Source organism: Scyliorhinus canicula, chromosome 6 (assembly GCF_902713615.1).
Source record: "Scyliorhinus canicula chromosome 6, sScyCan1.1, whole genome shotgun sequence".
NCBI lineage: Eukaryota > Metazoa > Chordata > Chondrichthyes > Carcharhiniformes > Scyliorhinidae > Scyliorhinus > Scyliorhinus canicula.
In genome coordinates, this window is record NC_052151.1 from 70,355,887 (window position 1) to 70,376,458 (window position 20,572).

Consider the following 20,572-nt stretch of genomic DNA (forward strand, 5'->3'; position numbering starts at 1 on the left):
TCTTTTCTTTTTTAACTTTCCAGTTTCCCTGTCTTCTCATTGTTGCTGGCCTTGAATAGATTCTGGAACAGGCCAGCAAATTGCCCCCATGCATTTAGGAAGCCTTACTCTGACCCTCGGATGGCATATTTAATCTTCTCCAGGTGGAAAAATTCTGAAAGGTCAGCTAGCCAGTCTGAAGCTGATCCCCTTTAATTTAGACGTCATATAAAAATAAGTTAAAGTTTGGAACTGACCTTTGGCTAGCTGACCTTTCAGAATTTTTGTATTGATATATTGAGGTATTATATATTTTTTTAAAGTTAGATGAGTATAATATTGTCCTATTATTTATGAAGTCAGGAACTAATTGTTCTAAGAATGTACATCAACGGTGCCACATTTACTGTTAAACTGCAGCAAGGTGCTGAACAACAATGAGCCGAATCTTCTGTTCAGGATCTGAGCCCCATATTTCTTATTTCTGGCCATGAACAGACAGTAAATGCACACTTACCTTCCTCTGATTTTTCAGGACAGTCTTCCGATGGAGAATCACAGCGGAGAGAATCCACACAGAAACCATGCCCTCTTTTTAGAGCGCTAGCTGCCGTATTCTGTAAGTAAAGAATTTACATTTTCCAACGCATCTCTGAAAAGTTACAGAGAAGATAGCTGGGCAAGGTGGTATGGTGGGTAAGGGGAGGCAGTGGTGTAGTGGTAGTCGGTGGACTAGTAATCCAGAGACCCAGAGTAATTCTTTGGGGACCCAGGCTCGAATCCCACCAGGGCAGATGGTGAAATTTGAAATCAATAAAAATCTGGAATTAAAAGTTGAAAAGGTGACCATGAAACCATTGTCGATCATCATAAAAAGCCACCTGGTTCACTAATGCCCTTTAGAAGGGAAATCTGTCATCCTTACCTGGTCTGGCCTACATGTGACTCCTGATCCATAGCAACATGGTTAACTCTTAAATGGGCAATAAATGCTGGCCCAGCCAGCGACCTGAAACTCACCCACATACCATTAACGGATTTTAAAAAGTGAATAAGGGGATAGGGTGGGAAAGATAAGTGGGTAGGGTGACAAGTGGGTGAGGTGGTAAATTGGCAGGATGGTTAGGTGGGGCAGGATGGTAAGGTGTCAGGTGGGTGAGTGGTAGTTGGATTGGAGCAGTAGGGTTGGTGGGGGCCAGTCAGGTCGGGTTGCGGGATAGTCACGTCGGGTCAATGGTGTACTGATGGGTCAGTGTGGCAGTGGGGTGAGGTCAGATCAGACTGGGAGGGTCAGGTCAGGGCAGGAAGAGTTGGGAGGTCGAGGGGTAGAATAGAGTTCATAGAAGTTACAGTGCAGAAGGAGGTCATTCTGCCCATCAAATCTGCACAGAACCTTGGAAAGCCTGCACCTCCACCCCATCCCCGTAACCCAGTAACCCCACCTAACCTTTTGGAAACTATGGGGCAATTTAGCATAGCCAATCCATCTAAACCCACACATCTTTGGACTGTGGAACAAACCGGAGCATCATGAAAAAACCTACGCAGACATGAGGAGAAAGTGCAAACTCCACACAGACAGTCACCTGGAATTGAACCCGGGACCCTGGAGCTGTGAGGCATCAATGCTAACCACTGTGTCACCGTGGTAGTAGGGAGGGGGTCAGTGTAAGTGATCAGGCGTCAGTTGCATAATTACCTCAGAGTTAGATTAGAATTTTTTCTGCACTAACTTTTCCTGGCTAACTCAGTAAGTAAATCTGAATACTCTGACTTTAGTACAGATTTGGAAACATTTTTTGCAGAGCCGTGGGAAGCAGGGAAATTGTCCTTCAGAGGTTCAAGCTTCCCAGCCAATTTCCATGAAGTCCTTATGTTGGGACCTCTGAGACGTCTCATAGCGCATCTCCTGGGCTGCATCTTGTCTTCAACCATCCAGAGATCGGAAAGTTCTGAGCCATTGTATTAGTCTAGCAGCCACTTGAAGATCTATAAGAAACACACTGACAGAGGCTCCAGCATGTTGAGTCTAGCATGTGCTTATTTGCATATCTGGAGACTGTGGTGATATGCATCACTGTAAATACACAAGGGGTTAATGTAAATACACATAGACTAGCTAGACACTAGAGGGAGCACCAGAGACATACACACAGACATTCAACCAATAGGCCAGTAAGATAGGACACGACCAATGGGCATTCACAACACACACAGAGGTGACACTACCACAGCGTGGCATTACACCAACCCATATATAAAGGACACAGCACACATGATCTTCCTCTTTCCAGTGGAGACACTTAGGAAGTACAGACAGGGTTGATCCACCACGTGGATTGTAACCAATCATTGTTTTGTCGATGTACCATTTGTCAATGTTCTTGTTGATTATTCTTGTGTCTACTATGTACGCACTGTGTACGTTCCTCGGCCACTGAAAAATACTTTTCACTGTACTTTGATGACAATAAATCAAATCGAAATCAAAATACAACTCCAGTTTTAGGGTTGAGTTGAAGAGAATACCTAGCATTGGCAGCAAACCCTTAATGATTTTGTTAAAGGAGCGCTGATTAATGATCTGAAAGCTCTGCATCCACCTAGTATCAGAAGGTGAGTTAAAAATCGCTTCCCATCACATGCTGGTTGGTTAACTTTTCCTGGAAGACACAGCAGCAATATAGAGAAAAGCATTCAGCACATAGTGTAATTCCACATGTGTGTTGCAAAGAAAGATTTTTGGAACAGATTTATTATGCATCGGTAAAGGAAATCTGAGACTAAAATTAAGTTGAACCTTGAAATTAACGTCAGCCACAATATCAGTATAGTTCCAGACTTCGATTTGTTTGTCAGAATATGGGCCAGGATTCTCCCCTACCCAGCGGGGCGGGGGGTCCCGGCGTAGCGGAGTGGCGCCAACCACTCCGGCGTTGGGCCTCCCCAAAGGTGCGGAATTCTCCGCACCTTTAGGGGCTAGGCCCATGCCGGAGTGGTTTCCGCTCCGCCGATGGTGCCAAAACTGGCGCCAACGGCCTTTGGCGCTACGCGCCCGGCGTCGGGGCTGGCTGATAGGCTTTCCCGGTCCACGCATGCGCTGGTGCGTCAGCGATCGCTGACGTCACCACCGGCGCATGCGCGGCAGGGGGGTCTCTTCCGCCTCCGCCATGGTGGAGGCCGTGGCGGTGGTGGAAGAAAAAGAGTGCCCCCGCGGCACAGACCCGCCCGCCGATCGGTGGGCCCGATTGCCCCATGCCCCCCCCAGGACCCCGGGGGCCCGCTCGCGCCGCCACCAGAGGTGGTTTAAACCACGTCGGTGGGAGAGGCCTGACAGCGGCGGGACTTCGGCCCATCGTGGAATGGAGAATCGCCGTGGGGGGCACGCCGATCGGCGGGGCGTGATTCCCGCTCCCGACGATTCCCGGGTGGCGGAGAATTCCGGCCACGGCGGGGGCGAGATTTACCCCGTCCCCAGGCGATTCCCCGACGTTGCGGGGATCGGAGAATTCTGCCCATGGTTATAAAGAGTGATGAATGCCAGATGATTAAAAACTCCATAACGCCTTGTTGGTTTGTCCATTCTTGTGGTTTTATGGGGTGCCCACAGGGGAGTGAGTCTCAGCCCCAGAATGGTGGCATGTCAGAGGGAACTCCCTCAGCCCTCCTGATCCAAACCAGCTCGGAGCAGCCAGTGTCGAAGAGCTCTGGAGCAGATCACCCGCTGGACATTTTACTCACAGGCAGTGATAGGACTGGGTGACAACTGGGAGGGAAAAGGGAGAGGGGGGAAATCAGATAATGCCAAGTCAGACATGGCTTAATCCTCTTTCAATGTTTTATTTCTGCAGTAGATCCAGAAAAGGGGCACAGTCATAAAAAACACCAATTTATCCAAAACAAGATAATCAAAAAATATGTATTTATTTACTTTGAGACACCAATGTATTTGGTTTGTTGGTTGTGGTATATGTACCTTAACAGGAGTTACCATGTTTTGCAGAAGGCAGAATGTAACTATGTATTACTTAGCCTGCATGTAACTGTGATAAAATATTCCATGCAGGTAAAATCCACAATAAGAAAATTGCAACCAGCATCAATAAATGGGTATTTTTGAATACCTGTTTAATGGAACGGAAAAAAGATTACTATTTAGAGATGCCCAAATGCAAATAATATTAAAATGGAAGGACAACGAAACAGTAAGAGATTTTCAATAAATGCTCAGTTATTTTTATTTATTTTAACCACTTTGAAGTTGCTCGTTATGGATCGCTGCTCGGATTCTGCTGGTAATCGATCAAGTGATGTTGTCATAAAGAATACAAATGGAAGGATATCCTTGCTACAAGGCTAATATAATATTGAAGTAGTATAGATTTCATTTTGCAAACATGGCCTGCAAATAAGAGATACTGCTGGCTTTTAAATGTAATATTTCCTCCTCTGAACAAAATCCTCATTCATCTTGTGACAGGCAATTGGAGCCGAGTAAGGCAATGAAATGTAAATTTTATTAAGCGACCCTCGCACCACCGTGGATCAATCCAGATACTAACCGAATCTGGCAAATCAAATCCTCCGTCCAAATTAGGCCCGAGGCACAATGAAAACAGATTTCTCTTCTTTTCTTTTATTATATCTGCTACACTATAACTCAGAGTAAAAGGCCTTGATGAGAGAGAGGCAGGTAGGCCTGATAGGCGAATCATACTGGGAAACCTCGCTTTGCTCTAGGCTGCCTGAAGGCAATATAGTGATCCTCAGCTTGTCCTATCTGTCAAGCTTTTTGATCTATAAATGAATTGCTGTTGATAACAACTGTATCAGTGAATGAGATGCTCCACTGGGCCATGCCAAATGAGGCTAACTGCTTTCATCTTCTAATCATTTAAAAAAAAAGGGTCTTGTTAAGATTTTCCATGCATTGATTTATAATTTTATCTTCTGTTGGATGTGAAAGCACTCGTTTGGCTTTTGAGTTAGCTGAGCTTCTGCAGCAAGAGCATGCAGGAAGGCACATCTGCTATGCTGATATATTTTGAAGGTTGTGTAAATAAAACCAGCTATTGCATCGGTTGCGACCAATCAGAAAGGTTTGGATCTCATCAGCACTAGTATACATTTCCATGTCATTAATGAACTGCTCTCTCACCCATTTAATTCACAATTTACTGTCAAGACATGATTTTTGTGTAATGTTACTTCTGGCTCCCCTAGGTATCAAACCTAGGAATTACTTTAACCCGGATTACACCTGGTTGTTACTTTAACCTCTCACCAGCAGCAGGGTATAGATAGCTCCACCTACCTTTAATACCTCCTAGTCCGAGATGGCACTGCTTTTCCAGCAAGATCTGTCTCCCAGGCTCGTTCCTCTAGTTCAAGGTTTTTCAAAGTGCGGGTCATGATCTGCAGGTGGGTCGAGGGCGGGTGTCAGGAGGGTTGCAGAGCAATCGGTCGCGCCGTTCCCGCAGTGAACCCAACGGCCGCTACCGGCTCTTACATCGGGAATGGAAGCCACTGCTGCCTTTTGAAAGGAAATAAATGAGGCTGTGTGGAGTCTTCCAGCCAGAAGTGGCAGCAGAGAGCAGGTCACGTGCCCTGCATGTACAGTTGATGCAAAACAACTGCTAGGTATGTGCTTTTGGCGCCAAATTGCAGAGCAGTGTTGCTTCCAAGTTCTAGCTGCTGGCAAGCAAGGCAAGTGAACTGTGAAGATGAATGGTTTTCTTAAAAGTAAGAGACGGCCAGAGACTCAAACAGGCAGTTTATCTATTGGATAAGCTCTCACAACAAAATTGGGTGGAGAGAGCTGCACAGGAGAGTGCAGGGTAGGACAGAGCAGTGTTAGTGTTAGCTCTGTACAGAGCTGCAGGGCCTCTGGTTAAAGTCCACAAAGAAAATACTTAACTCAGGAACAAAGCAGTATAAAAATGATTTCTTGAGGTATAGTTTTTGTTAATTGTGCCAATGCAAATGAGGATGCAAAACCCAGGTATGTTTTATGAAGTGAAAATGAGAGGCAAGTTTCAGATTTTGAAAAAGAAGCGGTGGGTGAACAATTTGATTTGAAGTTGAGGTCAGGGGCTACGACAGTGCAAAAGGAGGCCATTCGGCCAATTGAGTCTGCACCAGCCCCTGGAAAGAGTACCCTATTTAAGCCCAGGTCTTCATCCACCCTATCCCCACAACCCAGTAACCCCATCTATCCTTTTGGACACTAAGGGGCAATTTAGCATGGCCAATCCACCTAACCTGTACATCTTTGGACTGTGTGAGGAAATCAGAGCACCCAAAGGAAACCCATACAGACACGGGGAGAAAGTTCAAACTCCACACAAATAGTCACCCGAGACTGGAATTGAACCCGGGTCCCTGGAGCTGTGAGGCAGCTGTGCTAACCACTGTGCCACCATGCCGCCCCGTTCTCATTCTTCAGATTGTGAATTGCTGATGATTTTTTAAATGCCCAATTTCTGTCTGCCTCTTTTTTTCTTAATCCAATTTTTCTGTCCTCTTTCTGCACCTGCCTGATTTGATGTTGAATTCACCCACTTGCATTCCTTCTCAATCCTTCCTTTTACTTCTCAATCCTTAAATCTCATTGGTTATGGACATGCCCTGCCAAGCATGACGTTCACCCCTAATGCCTTGTTGCTTCTTTCTGCTGTTATCAGCTCAGAATTCCTGCATCCTACTGTGCAAAACATTTTTGAGCCAGAGGAAAAACTATAACTAGGCATGACATGAGATGTCCAGCTCCACTGAACTCTGGCTAAATAAAAACAATACAAACTCTGACAAAACTAACAGGGTGAAACAACAATAATCTATAGTATTAATAAGTCTCTTTATGTCATGTGAATTTCCTATCGTGGTTCAACCAGTTTTCCTCATGCTTTTTCAGTCACCCCTGTGTCTGTTTTGTCTTTATGTTGTATGTCATGTTGGAATTCATCTTTTATTTACAGATGTTTGCCTGAGTTCCCCAGCATCCGTCGTTCTGTCTCCAAGGTAGGTGGCGCTGTAGTGCTGTCTGCATCATAACTGCTGTGTGGAACGTTAGGTGGCTGTGTCCCCATAGAGCCATAAGCCAGTCTTTTTGGGCCTCTTCCTCAGCCTCAATGAGGAACAGAGTAAGTTTTCAAAGTGCTTTTAGAAATGTAAAAAGGGCTATTAATGATTTTTAAAAGTACCCAGAGCGCTTAAAAAGCTGAAAGTTGGTTCCCATTGATAACTGGAATACAGCTTTTGTGAATTGGGGACAGACAGAGGATGAAATTCTCTGTTTGGGAGATTAAGGGCACAATCTAACAGAAAACTTTCTGAGGACATGATCTGCCCAAATAGAAACAGAGACCTATAGCGCGCGATTAGCCAAGTGATTCCCTGCGTTTGGAGGGCCGAGAAACAGCCTGCTATCAAACGGCCATTCGGGTAGATCGGGGGCCTCAGCAGGGAATGCACGGCGGAGGCCGACTTAGTCCTGTTTTCTGCACCGCACGGCGGAGGCCGACTTAGTCCTGTTTTCTGCACCGCACGGCGGAGGCCGACTTAGTCCTGTTTTCTGCACCGAGCAGCTCCACTCGCCCACAGCTCCGCTGTCGACCCCCCGAATCCCCCCCACCATAAATCACCAATAAGGAGGCCCTCGGTTACACCCCCCGCACTCGCACAGAGCATGCCCAGGCCCAATCCTCACCATGTGAAAAAACAGCTTGGCACCTTGGCAATGCTAGGTTGACACCCTGTCTGTGCCCCTGGCAGTGCCACCAAGGCACCTTGGCAATACCAGGCTGGCACCCAGGTGGCAGTCGAAGCCATGGTGGCACTGGGAGTGCTAGGGTGCCAACCTGCCTCAGTAATCGGGCCACCATTTGAAAGTGTACCCCAATTTTGAAGTGAGTTTAGGGTCCAGCACACCCCCCACCCAGGGATAATGTCACTCAGGTACACCCTCCAAACCCCCCTCCCTCCCCTGCATATGGGGTGACTGAGGGCCCCCCTTTAGAGGTCTTCCCATGTCCCCTTATGGCCCTTTCAGGAAACCCACAATTCACCACCCCAACCTTCTGGAGGCCCCTTCATACCCGCCCTTCACCCCCTCCCCACCCGTTATACCCGCCTCATCCCTCCTTTCATGTGAATGGCCATCCTCAGGCCCCGGCCCTTGGCAGTGCCACCTGAGCACCATGGCACTGCCATCCTGGCACTCTGGCAGTGCCTGTGCCAATCTGTTAGTGCCAATATGCCCAGGTGCCATAGAGAGAGCCAAGGTGCCACCCTGTCCTCTCTCTGACCACCCAGAAATTTCCAATGGTCTGGGAGACTCCTGATGTGCCGTAATACCTGGTCCACGTTTGTGTGGACCATTACTAATCAGTGCCCGCATGACCTCTCACTGGGGGCCTGTTAGTTTACTGGAGGCCATTAGATTGGATTGGATTGGATTTGTTTATTGTCACATGTACTGAGGTACAGTGAAAAGTATTTTTCTGCGAGCAGATCAACAGATCAATAAGTACATGAACAGAAAAGGAAATAAAAGAAAATATATAATAGGGCAACACAAAGTTAAATTTTAAAATATTAGAAGAGTGTAAGATAAATAAAAAGAGGATCTGTTAGGGAGAGCTCGCAGAGAGTCGCCTTGCTCCTCCGCCATCTTGCTGTGACCTTGAAAATCTCAGTAATGAGATGGAGATTGCCCTGAATTGGCCCCAATTAGCTTTACCCCGCATCTAGGTGGGATCCGGATCCCACCAACAAGAGTGGGTTGGTTAGATTGCAAACCGCTCAGTACCTGGCGCGGTTCTTGATTTAGACCACTCCCGCGATCTAACTACCCTGCACAGATTCTCGCCCAGTGTAATGCGGCTGTTTAATCGTGCCTTACGTGTTGACGCTAGGACTGAATTGCGTGCGGTTACTGTTCCTGTTGGGGGCGCTATTTGTGGAGCAATTCATGCTTATGTGCCAGCACCTTTCCCATGCGAATATAGAGCAATTCTCATTCCTGCCGATGTCAGATTCTCTGGGGCCAGAATTGGTGCTGGAGTGCTTGACGAGCTGGAGCTGCTTATAAACACTCCACTCCTCACACACTCTCATTCCAACCAAGAAGGTGGTTCAGAGAAGAGCGGCCCCGAGATTCACCGAGTCGGAGCTCAATCGAATGTTGAATGCAGTGGTGGAGAGGTGGGGCACCCTATTCCCCAGGGTGGGCAGGAGGCTCCAACCCCCGGTCGTCAACGGTGCCTGGACAGAGGTGGCCGTGGTGGTCTGTGCCGTGAGTTTCACCAGGCAGACTGGCGTGCAGTGTCGGAAGAAGGTGAACTACCTCCTTAGGGGCAGCTCGGGTGAGTCACCACCTCTGTTCCCCTGGCATCACTCCTGTCTCCCACTCCTCACATCACACCCCCATTCCCATAGAGGACATCAAAACACACCTGGCTGCATCTCCCTCACACCCCATCCGACACCAACCCCAACACATGTATTGACTTCTTCATCCAGGTGGCTAGAACACATGCCACCAGCTACAGACCCCCCCCCACCGTATATCTCGCCTCCATGTCTCACCATGTCCTTTATGTGCCTCCGAGGAAAAGGGAGCCCAGAAGAGAGCAGATGAAGACTGGAGGGGGCAACCAGGACCTCAGGGCTCTGACCCCCCAATGAGGAGAGGGCGATGCAATTAGCTGGAGAAGTGCAGGCAGAGGGCTATCTCCGAGTCTGTGGTCATCATGCAACAACAAAGTGATCTCCCAATGTTGATTGATGACCAAATAGCAAGTGAGTCACCCCGCTCCCCCAGACCACTCCTTCCCAAGATCTTACCATGTGAAAATAAAATGAAATGAAAATCGCTTATTGTCACAAGTAGGCTTCAAATGAAGTTACTGTGAAAAGCCTCCAGTCGGCACATTCCGGTGCCTGTTCGGAGATGGGTGGTAGTGCTTGTCTTTTGTCTTCTGGGATCACCATCAGACCAGGACGACCCTTTTGGGGTACCTCATTATTGTTCGTGAACTGTATAAGAAAATCTTCACAGAATCATAGAATCCCCACAGTGTAGAAAGAGACCGTTCGGTCTATCGAGTCTGCACCGACCCTTTGAAAGGGCACTCTACCCACGTTCACTCATCCATCCACCCAGCCCTATCCCCATAACCGAACCCACACATCCCTGGACCCAAAGGGGCAATTTAGCATGGCCAATCCACCTAACCTGTACATCTTTGGACTATGGGAGGAAACTGGAGCACCCGAAGGAAACCCAAAGCAGACACAGGGAGAATGTGCAGACTCCACACAGACAGTGACCCGAGGCCGGAATTGAACCCGGGTCCCTGGCGCTGTGAGGCAGCAGTGTTAACCACTGTGCCACTGTGTGGACACATCAACTGTAACTTGCAGGAAATGAAATGTGCCCATGTGTCTTTAGTTACAGTGATAATAGTCATGGAAAGAATATTCACTCAAACCTAATGCATTTCAGAGAGTCTAAATAAAATTATGAATGAAAGTACTCAAGATACAAAACGAAAATGCTTGAGGCAAATGTAATCATGCTATTGTGAAACATGTTTCTGACTTGAAAATTAAAAATGGTAGTGGAATAGAAATAAAGAAAGTCTGAGCCGTGTAATTGTTCATAGCTTGTTACTTTTCTTGGTAGATGTTGTTGCCTGTTCATTTCAACGATATTATTTTAATTTTGCATATTCATGGCAGATTGGTGCTGGCCATATTGAGAAGTTTACAATAAAGTAGGAGATAGCTGGCTTTTGCCAGCTCCTTACTGAAAACCAATTCTCACACACTCCCCATAATCCTGCTGTATCTTCTTCTTAAAAATTGAGCTAAATTAAACTGGGGCTGTTGAATTAAATGTGATGTACTATATATAACTTGGAAAATATAGACTGACACTTTGCTACCAACATAAGCCCAGCATATCTCCCACAGGATGATCTGGCAGAGTTTTATTGCTGGTCATGGAACTAATTAAAACTTTTAGCTCAGTGACTGAGCACCACTTAAAATGTAAACGTCTTGATTACCAATCAGTTCCACACTTCAGATCAAACTGCAGCAGTAGGTGGTGGCAGTGAGAGCAATGTAGAGGGATTGCTGTGCACACATCGCTCTTTGAACTGCAGCTATTGTTTACTGCAAATTTGCATAATTTATACAGCAGGATAATAATTTACCAGCTCAACAGCCTAATTGCCTTTTCTTTGAAGCTGTGATATCAGCATTGTTAACTTGGCGTAAGAGTAGGCCATTCAGCATTTCCAGTCTGCTCCGCCATTCAATAAGATCATGGCCGATCCATTTTCCCCTTAAACCTCGACTCCCTTGTCGATTAAAAATCTATCCAACACAGTCTTGAATAGATTCAATGACCCAGCCTCCACTGCGTTCTTCGGGAGGAGAAATCCTAGCACTAACAAGTCCCTGAGAGAAATGATTCTCTTCACCTGTGTCTTAAAAGAGAGGCCTGATGGGTAAATTCTCCGTTGACAGACTGCAGCATTGGGAAAGGCGATTGGGTGGAGAATCAGTCATGAGGTCAAAATTGTTGCTGGGGTCTGGTGCCCGCCAGAATGCCATACTCTGGTGCCTTGACAGCGGCGTCAATGCATTCTACTTTACACGTATGGAAATGCCGTTTGCATATCATTAGCGGGCCTGACCCGGTTTTCTCCAGGGCCTCTGTGATGCTCCATCCGCTGGGAGGAATCACCGCCAGCGAGTTTCACTTGTGCTTTTAAATATCGGGAAATAGGTGCCGTTGCTGATGAGGGAAGAGGGGAGGTAGGACATGTTGAGGCACAAATGTGGGCTGCCAGTCCTACCACTGCAGGAGGACGCTGGAAGAGGGCTGCGGAGCATATGGCTGGCATAGGTAGATAGCCCAAGCCGACGGTAACCCTGGCAGTAGGGACAGGCACCAGTGCGGGACCAGGGGTGTGGAGGGAAGCGTGCCAGAGGAATGGCCGGGGATTGTGTGGGTTGGGGGAGGAGGAGAGGGAAAAATGCAGGGGTAGGGTCTGCAGTGCAGACTGGGGCCAACTTGTTGCCCATTCGGCCTGGTCAGGCACAGGGGTACACGCCACGCTAACGTGTCTGATTTTCACCCCCTGCAGACAATGGCTATCGGAATCCAACCAGGAATAGTGACCTTCATGCTGGCCACCTCAGACTTGGGGATGCACTGAAGCTGTACGAGCAGGAGTTGCTTGAGGAGGACCCTGCAGCAGTGGAGCCTGCACCAGAGGAGCAGGAGGCAGCCTGCCGGCTGGCGAGATGAAAAGCCAGCTGCTCAACAGGCCAAGGAGGAGGTGGGAAGGAGGCACCGCATCAGGCTTCATGTGGACAGGCAGCGCATGTCATTCGAGCACGTGCCGTTGAAGACTCCAGCTGTGCAGGGGGACAGTGTAACCTACCTGCCAGACCATGGCGCAATTGGCACCGCGGGTGATGGGGGGGGGGGAGGACACCTGTTCCCAATGACTGTCAAGGGGTCCTTCCAGGAGCCGAGTGGGGACCTGTCCGGAATCTCACAGACCCCGGTATAGAGGTGCATCCATGCCATAACGGAGGCCCCATATGCCCGATCGGCACAATATGTCAAATTTAATGTGGACCGAGCCCACCAGGATGCCCGGGCAGCGGGTTTCATCCCCATCGTTGAGATGCCCTGGGTCCAGGTGGTGATCAACAAGATGCATGTGCCCTACGAGAATTGGCCCATGACGTGCCAGACTTCACAAACTGAAAGGGGCTACACTTGATGAACATGCAGCTGGTGTGTGATCATGAGATGCACATCATGCACGTCTGTGCCCAATACCCAGGCAGTGTGCACAAAGCCTTCATCCTGGCACACTTGACGGTTTCTGACTTCTTCGAGGCTCACCCCCAGCTGAGGGGTTGGCTCTTGGGATACAGGGGTTATCCACTGCAGCCATGGCTAATGGCACCTATCCGGAGGCCACAGACTGACACAGAGACCCGCTACAACGACGTCAGTGCCACTACCAGGGGCGTAATCGAGCGGTGCTTCAGATTCCTGACAATGCGATTCAGGTGCTTGGACTGCACTTGAGAGCTCTTCAGTATAGCCCTCGGAGAGTCAGACACATTGCGGTGGCCTGCTGCGCCCTCCACTACATGCAGCAGAGGGACGACGTGCTGGAGGAGGAGGATGAACGGCAGGCTTCGTCCGACGAGGAGGATGCAAAGGAAGGTGAGAATGCGTGGGACATGGGGCCTGGGCAGGTATAGGAGGCCGTACAAAGTGTGTGCATGGGCCGGTGCACACTGGACACTCTAAATCACTTCCAGGTTCACCTGTCGGTGGGGGGCTGGACAGCGACACGGATATCCCATCCCACGCACCCCCGACACACCCCAATCGATCATCCCTTCCCATGAACACCCTCCCTGCACCACCCTCCACCCCACTTGCATTCACTCCAAGATAACTACCTACTTCACTATAGGTGCGGCCGCTGGGTTGGCCGTAACAGCAGCTCTGGTCAATGGGATGGAGGGTGATAACGAACGACTCTGCTATGAGCTCTGGTGCTCCGCACCGTTTGACAATGCCTGACTCCTGCCCAGGGTAGAACTTTCCACTGTCTACCTGGGTGATCCCTGCATGTGAACTGGCCATTCCATCACATAGTCCCACCGAACCCTTGGGGCGGTGGGGGTGGGGATGGTGGCATATGGGGTGGAGAGGGATGGGGATGGGGCACCAGAGTGGTAAGCACTGGCTAAACTGGGGTCCCTGACCCAATCCCACCACCAATGTCTGCCCACCTTCCCCCCTCCCCCCCGCCCACTTCCCCCAGCACCCCCTCTGCCCAGCCCATCCCTCACACCCTTCTGATAGAGCACCGAGGCAGGTTGAAACATTGTGAAGAAGTGTTAGCACAGTGGTTAGCACTGTTGCTTCACAGCACCAGGGACCTAGGGTTTAATTCCCGGCTTGGGTCACTGTGTGTGGCATCTGCACGTTCTCTCCATGTCTGCATGGGTTTCTTCTGGGTGTTCCAGTTTCCTACCATAAGTCCCGAAAGACATGCTTGTTAGGTGAATTGGACATTCTTAATTCTCCCTCAATGTGCCCGAACAGCCGCCGGATTGTGGCGACTAGGGGATTTTCACAGTAATTTAATTGGAGTGTTAATGTAAACCTCCTTGTGACACTAATAAAGATTATTATTATAATTTAACGGTGAACATATATGGACAGACTTGTGCCCTAGCAGCTATCATTATACTGTGTGTCGCACCCATGCCAACCTAAGTGGTGTCTACCTTCTGGCCTTATGGGCCCCAACGCTGTACCTAGGTGGATCCCCGGGGGATACATTGGGAGTGGAGGTGGCCTGCTGCGGTTCCAGCCTTGTGACCTGTGTCCCCTTTGGCGGTTGTCTTCTGGGGCGACCGGGCCTGGATAGACCTGGCTGCTGCTCAGGTGTCCCAGGTGGCATGGGGCCGTCCTGTTCGAGCCACTTCCCATCAGATTCTCCAGGGACAGGAAGAGGGGGGCTGAGGGGTGGAGTCCGAGGCGCTGTGTTGTTCTGACATCACCCCTACAGGGGTCACTGCCGCGGGCTCCATCACTACCTCCTTCTTCAGGGTGCCCGATGGCCCCTGTGCTACTCCCTGAGACGGGGGTGTGAGCAGGGCTAACCCCTTAGGCTCCCCCGCCACCTGCTGCCTCCAGTCCTGGAGACCTGCTCTTGTCTTGACCAGGGTCTTATTGACAGGCAGAGAGATCTGGGCATATAGGTCCACAGACCACTGAAAGTGGCAACGTAGGTGGATAAGGTAGTCAAGAAGGCATACGGCAGCTTGCATTTCTTGGTCGGGGCATTGAGTATAAAAATTGGCAAGTAATGCTGTAACTGTACAGAACCACACTTAGTTAGGCCACACTTGGAATATTGCGGACAGTTCTGGTCCCCACACTACCAGAAGGATGTGGATGGTTTGGAGAGGGTGATGAAAAGATTTACCAGGATGTTGCCTGGTCTGGAGGTATTAGCTATGAGGAGAGGTTGAACAAACTCTGATTATTTTCACTGGAACAAAGTGGGTCGAGGGCCGACCTGATAGAGGTCCACAAAATTATGAGTGGCATGGACAGGGTGGATAGTCAGACACTTTTTCCCAAGTGGAAAAGTCAATTACGATGGGACAAGGTTTAAGTTGCAGTGGGGAAAGCTTAGCGGAGGTGGCGGAAGCAAATACGATAGAGACGTTTAAGAGACATCTTGACAAATACACGATTCAGCTGGGAATAGAAGGATACGGACCCTGGAAGTGCAGAAGATTTTAGTTTAAACAGGCATCATGATCGATGCAGGGTTGGAGGGCTGAAGGGCCTGTTCCTGTGCTGCACTGTTCGTTGTTCTTTTGTCTCAATGCTTATGGCCATGGAGACAGGGAGTGGACCACCTCCCTCTGGGACTGTCCCACATCACCCAGTGACTGTACCACCACCCTCTGGATCTCTGCCACATCAGCCAGTGACTGTGCCACCTCCCGTTGTGCCTGGTTCTGGTCAGCCAGAGCCCCAGCAATGCCACCTACGCCCTCAGCCATGACCTGTTGTGACTGGGCCACTGGGGAGGCAGTGGCAAAGTGGTATTTTCACTGGACTAGTAAACCAGGAACCCAGGGTAATGCTCTGGGGGACCTGGGTTTGAATCCCGCCATGGCAGATGGTGAAATTTGAATTCAATAAAAATCTGGAATTCTGGAAATCTGGAAATCTGGAGGGCCTCACGGTAGCATGGTGGTTAGCATCAATGCTTCACAGCTCCAGGGTCCCAGGTTCGATTCCCGGCTGGGTCACTGTCTGTGTGGAGTCTGCGCGTCCTCCCCGTGTGTGCGTGGGTTTCCTCCGGGTGCTCCGGTTTCCTCCCACAGTCCAAAGATGTGCGGGTTAGGTGGATTGGCCATGCTTAATTGCCCGTAGTGTAAGGTTAATGGGGGGATTGTTGGGTTACGGGTATGTGGGTTTAAGTAGGGTGATCATTGCTCGGCACAACATCGAGGGCCGAAGGGCCTGTTCTGTGCTGTACTGTTCTATTCTATTCTATTCTAAGTCGAATGAAGACCATTGCCGATGGTCGTAAAAACCCATCTAGTTCACTAATGTCCTTTAGGGATGCAGATCTGACATCCTTACCTGGGCTGGCCTCCATGTGACTCCAGACCCACAGCAATGTGGTTGACTCTTAATTGCCCCCTCAAGGACAATTAGGGATGGGCAATAAATGCTGGCACAGCCAGCGACACCCATGTCCCATGAATGAATAAAAAAACACAACTCTCTGGAGTACTGCTGCAATGTCCAGGTGGCCCTGGTACATGGCTGCCTGTGACAAAGCAGCTCTGTCCTGTGCCTCAGCCATACAGAGTGACACACGGCCTTGGGCACCCTGACCTATGGCCGATTCCTACACCCCCCAAGGCCTTCACAGCAGAAGCCACCTGTGCAGTGTTTGCCTGGGTGGCACGCATGGTCAGCTTCGCCTTCTGTTCCAGCAGGCGGTTTGGCTCCTCCAACTGCAGCTGCAGGTGCTGGATGGTTGCTGACACCCCCTAATGCAGTCCTTGGCTCTGTAACTGCATCTCCACTATCGATGGGACCCCCCTTTCCAGAAGACAGAAACCCATCCAGACAATATCTAGTCCTTCGAGGCAGGCCACCCTCTGACCGTCTGCCCCCCGGGGGTTCCTACCTCCACCTGATGTATGCAGTACGTGCTGGTGCACACTAGATAGTGTCCCTGGAGCCTCCTCAATAGAGTGCGCAACCAAGGTGAGTATCTCTGGGATGGTAGAGGGTGTTGGAGACAGTTATGTATGGAAGTCAGTGCCATCCCCGGACTGGTGCTCTGGGGTGTCTTGGGCTGTGGTTTGAGGGCTCATGGCGTTGCCCGTGACCTCTTCCTCACTGCTATCTACCTGGGGTTGGGGTTGGGGGCACCAGAATGGCCTGCCTCACCGCTAGGTGATCCTGCAAGACACAAGACATGATGCATGATTGGATCGCGGGTTGGTGTTGTGGCTGGTGATGGAGGGTGTGAGGTAATGTGGGGTTGGTGGAGCGAGGGGGTGGGAATGCTATGAGGGGTGGGGGTGGTGTGGGGATGGTAGAGGGGGCTGTGGGGTTTATGTGGGCGGGCTGGTGGTGGTGGTGGGTTGATGACACTGTTCGGCAGTCAGACGCATGAGCACAGAGGGTGGTTGGCTGGTGACCTTTGTGGCCAGGACACCCGACCATCATGGCCGGTATGGATGCTGGCATGTGGTGCAGTGTGGGGAATGTGTGCACTACTAGCGGGTGAGGTCCAGTTGCCCACCTGATGGGGAAGGGGTGGGATGGGGATCAGTGCCACGGGCACCGTGCTGGATACTCACCCTGGCCGCAATGTGGAGGTCGTGTAGATTTTTGCAGCACTGCAGGCCGGTTCTGACGGTGCAGCCAACGGCACTTATGGCCTCTGTCACCTGCTTCCAGGCCCGGTGTACAGCAGCAGGTGGCAGCCTGCTTTCCACCCCGGGGTAGAGGGTAGCCCACTTATTCTCCATGGCGTCCAGCAGGGTCTCAAGCTCTCTGGTTGAGTACCTGGTTGCCGCTCTCTGGCTGGGGTAAGTGTGCGTGGCGGACGGAGTGCTCATCTGCTCAGCCTCTCGAGTGTCAATCCCGACCACGGCAAATGGGACACCATTTATCATTGGAATTGATCGTGTTCCACGTGGCACCGATGCTAACCCATTAACGGATGGGGAATTGCTCCAGGAGCGGCACCAATTTTGCTGTCACAGAGGTCCACCGATTCAGTCCCGGCGTCAGCACACTGGACGGGATTCTATGGTCTCCAAAGCCGAAGTCGCGTTCGGCGATCATCCAGAGAATCCCTGTTTGTGATGGAATCGGTGGTGGCGCCGCTTTTGCGATTCTCCGCCACCCCTCCAAAGCAGCATACTCTAGGAGTACGCTGCACGCCGTATGGACGGCATCAGGATTTTACCTGAGGCCCTCCCCTGATCGGTCGAGTTCCCAACGGTGTTGGGCTCTCATGCTATATTTTGTCGGGAACTCGGTGTGGCGGTTGCGGACTCAGTCCAGCGCCGCCGCAGTCAGGGGAGAGCCGATCCACGGGCAGGGAAGACTTTGACAGGGGCTGAGGGCACTGGTGGGGGGTGGTCACGCATTGTTCTTAAACTAATTCTAGCCCCATATTCTAGTCTTGTCCACAAGAGGGAACATCCTCCTGGTATGATTAAAGGATCATTAACTTTGTGGTCAAAGAGCCATGTGGAAGGTGTTTGGATGGAAAGTGGCTGTTTGTGCTCATGACAATGTTATATGGTTGGCTGCAGAACTATTACATTAAATACAAGTGGTGAAAGACGTGCAGGGCAGCTAACTCACCAGATACAGTTTCTCTGCTAGCCAAATGAAATGAGATTGAATTTTCTGACATGATGCAGGATAGACACATATTAGTGCTTGGAGCACTTTTCATATTTTACCACAGCAGCCATTGTTGATTGCACTGAATCAGGGTTATTTACTTGAAAATCTGATTTGTTCCATTTTATTACTGCTTTTTTGGACTAAGTGATGCTGGAATCAGAACGAAGCTGCCATTCAGATGCAGAAGGCTGCCTACAGATATGTGTCCACAAGATCGCTTTCAAGACCTAATCTACCCCAAGGCTCCTGCTAGAATATGATTATCAGCAATAAGTGCTTCAACTGTTCTGAATAATAGACAGCAGTCAAAGCAAACTGTACCAGCACAAATAACAGTTTCAGCCTTGGAGGATGCTGTACCATTACTGAAGTTTGGAAAAATAAGGATGTTTTAAGGAGTATATTTTAAATCAATACAAGGTGGACCATTTCTATTTTAATTTTGAAATAAAATGTCCAAATTTGAACCCATTCACATTCCTCCGATGTATTTTTGCCCTTTTGCAGAAATGTGGCTCTGAACTGTCCATCTTGGCCATTTTGCTGATCCTGCATACAATTTCCATTTTCCAGTATGGCTTTTCCATGGTCATAGAGTCATAGTTATTTAGCATAAAAACAGGCCCATCGGCCCAACATGTCCATGCCGCCCAGTTTCTATCACTAAGCTAGTCCCACTTGCCTGAATTTTGCCCATATCCCTCTATACCCACCCTGCCCATGCAACTGTCCAACTGCTTTTTAAAGGACAAAATTGTACCCGCCTCTACCACTGCCTCTGGCAGCTCGTTCCAGATGCTCACCACCCTCTGTGTGAAGAAATTTCCCCTCTCGTCTCTTTTGTATCTGTCCCCTCTCACCTTAAACCTTTGGCCTCTATTTCTAGACTCCTCTACCTTTGGGAAAAGAAGTTGACTATCTACCTTATCGATGCTCCTCATCTTTTTATAGACCTCTATAAGGTCACCCCAAGCCTCCTACACTCCAGGGGGAAAAGCCCCAGCCTATCCAGTGTCTCCTTATAACTCAGACCATCAAGTCCTGGTAGCATCCTCGTAAATCTCTTCTGCACTCTTTCTAGTTTAACAATATCCTTCCTATAATAAGTTGACCAGAACTGAACACAGTACTCCATGTGTGGTCTTACCAATGTCTTGTACAACTTCAACAAGACGTCCCATCTCCTGTATTCAATATTCTGACCAATAAAACCTAGCATGCTGGATGCCTTCTTCACCACCCTGTCCATCTGCGACTCCACCTTCAAGGAGCTATGAACCTGTACTCCTAGATCCCTTTGTTCTGTAACTCTTCCCAACTCCCTACCATTAACTGAGTAGGTCCTGCCCTGATTTGATCTTCCAAAATGCATCACATTTATTGAAATTAAACTTCATCTGCCATTCATCGGCCCACTGGCCCAATTGGTCAAGATCCCGTTGCAATCTTATGTAACCTTCTTCACTATGCACTATGCCAACAATTTTGGTGTCATCTGCAAAATTACTAACCATGCCTCCTACATTTTCATCCAAATCATTTATATATATCACAAATAACAATGGATGCAGCATCGATCCCTGAGGCACAACGCTGGTCACAGGCCTCCAGTTTGAAAAACAACCCTCTACAACCACCCTTTGGCATCAGTCATCATTTGGGCCTTTTCATCAGTGAGCAAAATTATTCCATGGGGGATTTTAACAGCTTTTGCCATCAATATTAAATTCAAACTCACTTGCAGAAAATTGCAGTCTTTGCAACTCTGGCCGAGGGAAGAGATTTAAGTCCTACTCCATGAAAATTTTACTCCCAAATATCTCATTGTGGTTTTAAAATCTTGCTGTACACTGTCAAAAACTAAATCAAGTATGGAAACATTACATCACACAGGGTGGAATTTTCCACCCTGGAGACTAAGCATTGTGGTGGGGGGAACGACGTGTTTCCCTCTGGGTACTGAGTGGGATATCGTGCCCAATTTTATGCTTGGAAGTTCATTAATTATGCATTGGTGAGCAACTCTCCGAAACACATGGTTGGGCAGGCACTGATTCGCCACCTGAT

The 20,572-nt window shown here is 49.2% G+C and overlaps 1 long non-coding RNA gene across 1 annotated transcript; it reads left to right on the top strand.

The window, feature by feature from the left end:
* The first annotated feature begins 516 nt into the window (after window positions 1-516).
* LOC119966809 lies at window positions 517-18,972 on the top strand. The gene is made up of 2 exons (XR_005460839.1): window positions 517-598; window positions 18,651-18,972. It is a non-coding gene; the product is annotated as an uncharacterized LOC119966809 (long non-coding RNA).
* Window positions 18,973-20,572: the final 1,600 nt, after the last annotated feature.